The sequence below is a fragment of the Dipteris shenzhenensis genome, chromosome 2 (genome assembly GCF_047967505.1).
Source record: "Dipteris shenzhenensis isolate YYH24624 ecotype China chromosome 2, Dip_SZ_1.0, whole genome shotgun sequence".
NCBI classification, from domain to species: domain Eukaryota; kingdom Viridiplantae; phylum Streptophyta; class Polypodiopsida; order Gleicheniales; family Dipteridaceae; genus Dipteris; species Dipteris shenzhenensis.
Genome location: NC_141597.1, coordinates 6,477,790 through 6,488,716, shown reverse-complemented (window position 1 = coordinate 6,488,716; position 10,927 = coordinate 6,477,790).

The following is a 10,927-nucleotide window of genomic DNA, read 5'->3' as shown; positions in this document are numbered from 1 at the left end:
GTGCTTGGCTGCTCGGTTATTGCAACAACATGATCAAATACCCCTGATACATGTAAGGGATACAAAGTCCCACACTTGGCACCCCTGGCCAAAAGCATAGAGCCCTTCTGAATTTTCCAACTCTGAAATCCAAAAGTGGTGTGAAAACCAGCATCATCTAGCTGACCCACTGAAATAAGACTCTTGGTCAGCTTAGGCACATGTCTCACATGTTTCAAAACAAATGCAGACCCATTTGCAAAAGAAAACTTTATGTCACCTGCTCCCACTATGTCACATGCATAGTCATTTCCAAGATGCACACAACCTGTCTTTCCACTGTCATAAGTGGAGAACCATTCCCTATGGGGAGTAACATGGAATGAAGCACCAGAATCCAAAATCCAATCCTGGGAATATGCATCATCTGAAGTGGTAAGCAACTCTGCAGATAAAGTAGACATGAAGAGAACATCATTGTCACTATCATGTGTGACTGCATTGATCTCCTCGATCTTCACTTTTCCTTTGTCCTCCCTTGGACTCTCTTCCTTTTGATTTGCACCCCAATTTGCATTCTTTTTCTTATCCTTTTGCTCTCTTTTCAGCTTGTAGCAATCCTTTTTCATATGGCCCTTCTTGCCACAATGGTAACACTCAATGTTCCGTGCCCTGGATTTACTACGAGACTTCCCTCTTTCTTGGGACTTCCCCCTGAACTGTGATCTGCCCCTTTGCACATTTAAGGCTGCATCCTGCTTGTTGCCATCCATAGACTTCCGTCTAATCTCCTCGGCCAACAAGCTACCCACAACATCATCAAATTTCAGTACTCCACCAGGTGCAGAGTTACTGACAGCTGTACGGAAGGTATCCCATGAGGATGGCAATGAACATAAGAGAAATATTGCCTTAGTCTCCGCATCAAAATTCATTTTCTGAGCCTGAAGCTGGCTGAAAATAATATTGAATTCATTCAAGTGAGAAGCAATGGAGACCCCTTCCTTCATCTGCAGCTCAAACAACCTCTTCATGAGGTAAACTTTATTAGAGGCAGTTTCCTTTTCATAAGTGGCACATAGTTTCTTCCACAAATCTTCCGTAGTCTGCTCATTTACTACTGTGAAATAAACTGACTCTGCAAGATGAAGTCTAATAGTAGACTTTGCTAATGCATCCAACTCATTCCAATCATCCTCAGACATATTTGCAGGCTTAGCTTCAATCCCTGCCAAGGGTTTAATCTGCTTCTTTTGAATAAGCACATCCCTTATCTATTCTTTCCACAAAGAAAAGTTTGTCCCATCAAACTTTTTAATGCTGAAAAACTCCTTTTCAGGCATGGAAGAGGATGCCATGATGCAAATAAAGCAAAATCCCAAATGCTAGTGCCTGCAAGAGAGAATCACACCAAATACCAGGTGCACCCAAATGTGTATGCCACAATAGAGTGAAATATCACCAAAACTCAAAACTCAAAGCATCTGACTCATGTGCATATACTATGCATCCATATGAGCAAATCTGGCCCAAAAGAAAATGCCAATAAGTGCCAAATGACTCAAGCATAAACACTGTCCACTGGCATATGCATCAATAATGTCTCATCCAAGAGAGCATAGCACTATCAGTGCATCACCTGCAATGTGTCAAATCTGTCCCTCAGCTTAAAATAGCATCCATGTGCAAAGCGTCCATAAAAAATAGCATCCCACAAGGCAATTTGGGCCTATCAGTGCATCCAACAAGGACCGCAATGCATCCAAATGGCCTATAAATCATCCACTGCAACCCAATGCACACCACGAATGAGCACACACTGCTCAAACTGCAACCAGAGTGATCTGCATAAGGTATGCTCAAGAAATCATAGTCCCATGGTAATGAGCGCTACTGAAAATAGAACCTGAGATCCTTCAAAACATGGGTGCCATCGCATAATTGGACTCAGCAAGAAAATCTGCAAATATCTCTCTTCTGCCAGAACTCCAAAATCCCAACCGATGAGTGAGAAATGGGAGTCAACACTTATCCACTGCCATGTGGCATAAATCTAAGGTTTCAAAACCTTAGTATGAAAAATGCATAACAGAGAGACGAAATCGAATACACAGAGATCTATAACTCTGAAAATCCTCCACCAAATCGCGCAAGAACTGATAGGTAGGGGTTTTTGGGCGTCCGGAACGCAATGGGACAGACGGTTTTGGAAACCGTGGTCTCAATCACTGGGTCCAACACACGGACTGAAAAACGTTTTTGGAAACAGAGCTATCTGTAAACTCCACCGGAGTGCGAATGATGAGCAACATAGAAGTTTTAGGACCTCCTGAGTCCACCGGAACTGACAGATCTGCAAATGGTTGCTCCAAACTTGAGTTCCAACACCCGGGCAAAAAACGCAGGAACTGACACAATGAGTCAGAAATCCAATGAAATGATCCCAGATTCAAGAATGAAGGTGTTTCCAAGCTCCTGAAGTAATGTGGACACCAAAAGCAACCAATAGTTGCCTCTACAAGTCAATACGGAGTCTCTGTCATCGAACGGAACAGGGAAAAGCTCAAAAAACGACTTTTTCTTTGAAAGCTCTTAACAGGCTCTCAAAACCACTTCGTAAAGCCAAAGTGACTTTTCCAAAGGTTCCTCCAAGGTCTCTGCACACTTCGATGCAAGTAAAGTCACCCACAAAGCTTCCCACAAAGCTTCTCCTTCCTCCCACAGAGCTGCTGAGCTTCCAAGCATTCACGCACGCTCAGCTAGATCACCCGAGCTCTGATACCAGTTGAGAGTGCTCTCAACGGAAGCAAGAATGGAAGAAGGAGAGAGAGCGAGACAGAGAGCCACACAAGTTTTGGTGGGTGCAGAACCACCCTAATCTTCTTTTTCATTCATTTATATATGTGTTTGAGTATTGTACATAACTGGGGTTAAGGCACAGTGACCTTTAACCCCCACACTTTTTTGTCCATCTCCTTGATGCATATTGTTTTGCCAGGATTCATGCATGAGGTACTCAGACACCGCGAGATGATACTTTGAGCATGGAGAAAAGAGCACAATTTTTCCTTGGTTGATCCCTCTTAGAGCTCTATCACAAAGTTCTTTCAACCAGATGACATAGACCCCAATGAGATGAGGCCTCGACATAATCGTGACTCGGAGCATGTGACCCTATAGCTCAGACAGGGGGTTGACACACAGATCACACTTGGGGATGTCCCCTCCTTGTTTATAGTCGGAGCCCTGGTTAAACACAGAGCTACAACTAGGAGACGTGTCAGGACTGCACGTTTGAGTGGCTGACAATACTCTATTGCCGATTTCATGCCCCCATTGCCTCAAACCCTGATGTCCTGCTGCTAATGATGATGATGATGTTGATGACGATGATGATGCTGAGATTTATTTATAGTCGACCATTGACATGACTATGTTGTACTTAGGACTTAGTACTACCATTCTGCATTTTTGCATTTTGCATTGGTGTGGATGCTCGTTTAGTAGTAGCTCCACTACCACAACTCATTTGTACCAAGTTTTTCATAGTCTCATAGACCCATCTATCTTCTGAAGACTTTGATAAACTCTCTCTCTCTCTCTCTCTCTCTCTCTCTCTCTCTCTCACACACACACACACACACACTATTAACTAGAAAAGAATTTGAGGCATGAGGCTAGACGCTAGGCATGGCGACGCTCGAGGGCCATGGAGGAAAAGGGAACGTGAGGGAAGAAGCATTAACATAGGTGGGGAAAAAGGGATTAAGAGGGGTGGGAATGAAGAGGGGGACTATGGCACAAGGGGAAAGGAAGAGGGGGAAGAGGAGCATGTACAGGATGGGAGGTGGAATGTAGAGATGGAGACATGAAGGGAAGAGGGTCATGCTTTATTGGAAAGGAAGGATGGGGGGGGAAATCAAAGTACTAGCTAGGTGGCTTTACAAGAATGAGCATGTCCCATCAAGGAATAGCCTCCTCCTTTTATAGCCAAGAGAGGGGGTCTCTCCCAATAAATACATCCTCCCACATGCATGGTGTGTGTGGAAAAGTCTCCCATGTGGGCTAAGCGGTTACGCACTCTCAATTGTGTGCGACAACCCTTGGCTTCATTTTTCCACATATATCAACACCCATATCCCGTCTAAGATACTCCCTTGGTCTCTTCCCAATTTTATAATACGTTCAAACATCTAGGAGGACAAGTGGAGGGCTGGCACAAGGAATCTTGCCACCTCATCCTACTTTCCCATTATTTAACTTGCATTCTTGGACTTTCTATACCCCCCCCCACATGGGCCTATCTTACATGGAGGGAATAATCCAATATAATATCCATCTCCACCTATTTTATATTACTTCTCCCATGGTCCTTGGGCCATATCTCACTAAATGCAATCATAGGACTGCCTAGGTGGAGGGGTGGTACATGGAGGACCCATGCCACCTTATCATTTTATATTATTACTACCGTGGATTATGTACAACACACCTTATGGGTCCTCTTAGATGAAAGGATGGCACATGGTCATGCCTTGCCACCTCAACCCTGGGCCTTATGCACACCATATTTTATCATACTATTGCCACACATACAAGCACACACACATATTTATGCCTTTTACTTTGGTCAAATTTATCCATAATAGTTCCCCCCCCAGGCAGGGAATGCATAGCATTTCCATGCCTGGGACCATCACGCACAAAGAAGGGCTTGAGATAATGTTTGTTGATCACCTTCTTACCATATGGCTCATGCAGCTCTTGTACTTGTACAGACCCATTGCTACGTTCCTTGATGACTGTGTATGGACTGGTCCACAGTGGAAGGAACTTTTTATCCATCTGGTGGTCCAATCTATTATCAAAGTATAGCACAACATCCCTCTCAATAGTGTCTTTCCCATCCCTTGCGAATCTTAGCATCCATGTGGGCCTTTTGTCGGTTCTTGTGGATCTCTGTTTGATGGAGTGCAAGGCGTCGGGTTTCATCTAGCTTCTCAAGTTGTACCAACCTGGCCTCTATATGTTCATCTTCTGTCATCCTCTGTTCTCGTGCTAATCTCAAGGCTAGAATCTCTATCTCTAGTGGTAAAACTGCCTCAGTATCATACACCAACTCAAAAGGAGTGTGACCTGTAGACATTTTATGAGTGATGTTGTAAGCCCACATAGCTTCAGTGACCTTCTGATCCCACTGGCTCTTGTTCCCTGTGGCCATTTTTCCCATGGATTTACAAAGGAGGCCATTGGTCCGCTGTGTTTATCCCATGGTGGATGCTGGATAATAGATGCTAGAAGTGTGATGATCGATACCCATGTGATCCATGAGCAACTCCACTGCTTCATTTAAGAATGGACTCCCATGGTCAGATACTATTTCCATGGGTGTCCGAAGCCTTGTGCAAATACATTCAAATATGAAATTTGAAACTACCATACCATTTGCATCAGGGAGGGCGATAGCTTCAGCCCACTTAGTGACATACTGAGTGGCTACCAGAAGATACGCACAAAAGGTTGATTAGGTACAAAGGGATTCCTTGGTCGAAACATTACCAACCATAGCCGAGCCCTAGAAACCTTTGTAATGAGATCAAGAAGAAGTCATTCATGACGAGCTTATCCACAGGAATTAATAAGCAGATGCGCTAAATCTCCCCCTAAGCTTGGGGAGCATCCCACCCTTCGAAGAATGTCACCCTTTTAATTACCTACGATGTAGCAAGTAGCTCGATCACCACACAATGAGTAGAATTGAAATCAAAGTCCTCCCAGTGTTTCACTAGTTCTTCACCTTGAATCATCCACAGTGTATGATCCCACCTGTCATCTCCTTGAACAATAAAGATCGACATGAAGATCAAGAAAGAGATCTCGCTAATTGGTAGCCGTAATGAGCGGAGGACCAAGCACCAAATCCTTGAACTCGTCGAGAAGTGACATAAATATCCACCCTCCTCGTGTGGCGTGCATCCAAGGAGTGATCTTGAAAAAGTTCAAAATCTATGATCTAGTATCAGATATGAATAGAGCACATGAAATGAAGTACTTTTGCTTTTTATAACAAGAGGAAACTCCCTACGGTTAGAGAGTTACAATTCATGAGATTTCACCATATAAGCAATATCATTACACTTTTATCACTTCCTATTTGTTGGCCCATTGGTAACTCTTCCTTTTGTGAATGGGAGACCTTGGGTTCAATTCCCACTCCTTAATAAAAAGAGAGGAGACGAGAGGAGAAGAGAAGCGAAAGAGTAGGAGAAGAAGCAGCAGTAAAGGACAAGGGCGCGAGATCCTTTGCAAGAGCTCGAAAAGTCTGTTTGTGATGCACAGGTGCACCAGAAGACGTAGGAACCCAGGAAAACAGTCACGATCTGTCTGCGACACGCAGATGTGCCAGAAGACACAGGAACTCAGAAAACAGTCGCAATTCACGATCTATCCGCGACACGCAGATGTGCTAGCTGCAACCAGGGGGCATGCAGGTGTTGCAAATGCGCAGGCGCGGTTGACTAGAAGACATGTGGCGCTGCGCAGGAACCGCATGTTGAAGGCACAGGAACCTAGAAGATGTGCAGGAACCACAGGCTAAAGGCATAGAAATTGAGAAGTTCTGCAACTGCAGAGATGGAGAACTGCAAGCAGAAGATACGCAGATTGGAGGTGCAGAAGCAAAGAACCGCACACGGAAGGTGCTGCAGAACTACACCCAGCCATAGGAGTAACGAATTTTACACCACTAGCTGTGGAAATTTCGATCCCAGCAACCACACCAGTTCTATTAAATAGAAAATAATTCGAGGCGTGAGGCTAGACGCTAGGCATGGCGATGCTCGAGGGCCATGGAGGAAAAGGGAACGTGAGGGAAGAAGCATTAACATAGGTGGAGAAAAAGGGATTAAGAGGGGTGGGATTGAAGAGGGGGACTATGGCACAAGGGGGAAGGAAGAGGGGGAAGAGGAGCATGTACATGATGGGAGGTGGAATGTAGAGATGGAGACATGAAGGAATGTAGAGATGGAGACATGAAGGAAAGAGGGTCATGCTTTATTGGAAAGGAAGAATGGGGGGGGAAATCAAAGTACTAGCTAGGTGGCTTTACAAGAATGAGCGTGTCCCATCAAGGAATAGCCCCCTCCTTTTATAGCCAAGAGAGGGGATCTCTCCCAATAAATGCATCCTCCCACATGCATGGTGTGTGTGGAAAAGTCTCCCATGTGGGCTAGGCAGTTACGCACTCTCAATTGTGTGCGACAACCCTTGGCCTCATTTTTCCACATATATCAACACCCATATCCCAAGTCTAAGATACTCCCTTGGTCTCTTCCCAATTTTATAATACGTTCAAACATCTAGGAGGACAAGTGGAGGGTTGGCACAAGGAATCTTGCCACCTCATCCTACTTTCCCATTATTTAACTTGCATTCTTGGACTTTCTATACCCCCCCCCCACATGGGCCTATCCTACATGGAGGGAATAATCCAATATAGTATCCATCTCCACCTATTTTATATTACTTCTCCCATGGTTGGGCCATATCTCACTAAATGCAGGCGTGGGACTGCCTAGGTGGAGGGGTGGTACATGGAGGACCCATGCCACCTTATCATTTTATATTATTACTACCATGGATTATGTACAACACACCTTATGGGTCCTCTTACGTGGAAGGGTGGCACATGGTCATGCCCTACCACCTCAACCCTGGGCCTTATGCACACCATATTTTATTATACTATTGCCACACATACAAGCACACACACATATTTATGCCTTTTACTTTGGTTAAATTTATCCATAACAACACACACACACACACACACATAGAGATTCTTTTGTGACTAAATCGTGGTCTACCTTAAACTACATACTAGGTACAAGAGCTATGAATTACAATCTTGTTAAATGAAGAGCACTTATGGTTCTCGCAAGCATTTTGTATGTAAAAAATGAGTGAGAAGCAAGAAATATTACCATTGGTAATGGCCATTAGTAAGAAATATTACATTTGTAATGTGCCATTATAAAAAATGAGTGAGAAGTAAGAAATGCTCCATATTAATGCTAGTAACAGGCCTACTACCATTATCAATACCACGAATAATAGGCCTAATACCACTAATAATAGGCCTACAACCATCAACAATAGGCCTACAACCATTTGTAATAAGCCTTTTACTACTTGTGATAGGCCTACTACCTTAAGTAATAGACTAACTACCATCCATTAGGGGAAATATGGTCATGCCCTACCACCTCAACCCTCGGCCTTATGCACACCATATTTTATTATACTATTGCCACACATACAAGCACACACACATATTTATGCCTTTTACTTTGGTCAAATTTATCCATAACAACACACACACACACACACATAGAGATTCTTTTGTGACTAAATCATGGTCTACCTTAACATACATACTAGGTACAAGAGCTATGAATTACAATCTTGTTAAATGAAGAGCACTTATGGTTCTCGCAAGCATTTTGTATGTAAAAAATGAGTGAGAAGCAAGAAATATTACCATTGGTAATGGCCATTAGTAAGAAATATTACATTTGTAATGGGCCATTGTAAAAAATGAGTGAGAAGTAAGAAATGCTCCATATTAATGCTAGTAATAGGCCTACTACCATCATCAATACCACAAATAATAGGCCTATAACCATCAACAATAGGCCTACAACCATCTGTAATAAGCCTTTTACTACTTGTGATAGGCCTACTACCTTAAGTAATAGACTAACTACCATCCATTAGGGGAAATATGGACTCAAAAAGGGCCTCTTCCATTGTTTCTTGAGTGTGTATTTTATGCAGTGCTATGTGAGAGAGCCCCATTCTCATGAGGGATTCACTCCTACAAAGGGAAGGAAGCTGCTTGCATGCATAAACCTCATGATGAAAACCCTCTATACACAGCCCTTGTGAGCATAACAAAACACGCCTTTAATAGATACCTCCAATATCTGTGTTCCTATGAACTTGACTCAAATATATTGATTACTTGATGTTGAAGAGTGCCGAGGCGAGGCAATGCATGAAAATGAAAATCTTGGTGATTGTTGAAGGTCCTCACCTATGTCGAGGAAACGAGTTTATCCCTTCTGGTTAGTTTTGATTGAGGTTCAAAGATCTATGTCAAGATTTTTTTAGACATCTTGTGCACGACTGAGAGATGAACATCTTGAATTGCTGATCTTTTTTATGATGAACCAATTTTTAGTCTCTCTATCATTTGAATAACAAGATAACTTTTATAGGCATTATGTGTTATTATTGGAATTTTATTTCAAATCAAAGTCAGCAATTAGAGATTCTAGTTCATGTGTTGTCTTTACAACAACTCATTTGGGCTCATAAATCACAAATGGCTTTTGAGGATTTGACAAAAAGGTGCACACAGAAAATGAAGGAAACAAAAGATTACATGTCAATGTAAGACAAACAAGGCAAGTAACAGTTGGGAGAGGGGAGGGAGGTTGAGGAATGCACCTAGGTAAGATCTAGAGAAAAGAAAGAAGTTAAGGTCCTCAATGAAGAAATAAACAAGCTAAAGCATACAAAAATACACCATAAGCACCTGGCCAAAGATGCAAATAGCCAACGTGGACCGGGAATCTAAAGGTCCACATCAAATGCCTTGAATCACAAGTGTACATGGCCTCAAACTACCAACATTTAGAGCTAAGATCACTAAAGTCTAGTCACTAGTGAGGGATCCATGGTCTTTGAGTGGATTAGGCGCCAAAGAGTAATTGCAAAGGGAAGTCAAGGAATTACTCCAATTGTAGACAAATCCTACAGATCCAGTTAGATTAAAGTCTTGAAGAGAAGATGATCCCAAAGGAGAAGTAGAAGGGAAACCTACCACAATGACCCTAGCTGCATTGAGGTCAAGGCCACCCCGACTAAAGTTCCACAACAACTCCACTAAAAATGCATTTACAAGTACCCAAACAAGCCAAGGTGGAGGAAATGAGCAAACAAAGCTGACCAAACAAGACCTACTATTTGAGTAGAAAATGATAAAAGTATCTGGAAGTAGGAGTAGAGATCTCACCACTGAATTCAAAGCCAAAGATTTTGAGCCACCACCAATTACCAATGCCTTGAGGACTCGATAGTAGACCTACTTGCAGCTCACTAATCTAGCCCACTATGAAGTCCAATGGAGGGAATTAAACTTGCCAATATCTTCTAGAATCTCTCTAAAAATGGATCAAGCATGGAGAAGGCCAATAGGGTGTGAATTCCAAAGTATTCAAGAGGTGGCAACCAACCAATGAAATAAGCTACTAGACATAGTTGAAAAGGTTTGAAGTCCATAGAGCTAACAAAAAGTTGTCTTCTACCTCAAGCTTGCATCTTGGAGGTTAAAACTTCTCAAATATACGGAATGCTTTGCAATTGTTGCTGCCAAGATGGATAACATAGCACTAGATGGCACAATTATGAGATATCCAAGCTATGAGGGCACATGTTGAGCATTAGTTGAGGTTAATGTTAATACTTGAACCCCCTAAATGAGGACATGTGGTTTCAAAAAAGGGCTAGACCGAATGAAGGATGAATGTCAAGTAGTGAAAGAATTTAGCAAGGAAGAGAACAAACATACATATTAGGCAAAGAAAGCGGTGATCCATCCACCAAAGTCAACATTATCTTTACAAATAAAAAATAAACATTGTTGCATCATGCCAAATCAAGATGGTGGGACCACCTATGTTAGAGGCTTCCCCACAAGTGTCAGGATATTAGAATATACCTGTGCATTTTGGAGCTTGACTTGATGGAACCTAGACATTTGGTAGATAGTTAAGAATGAATGTAAATACTGGTAGGTCATACATTGGCTCTTTTATTTGCATGATTGTTTTCATGAGTGCATAGTTGGAGCTTTCCACTTGAATAGCCTTTCCTTTTCAAATAT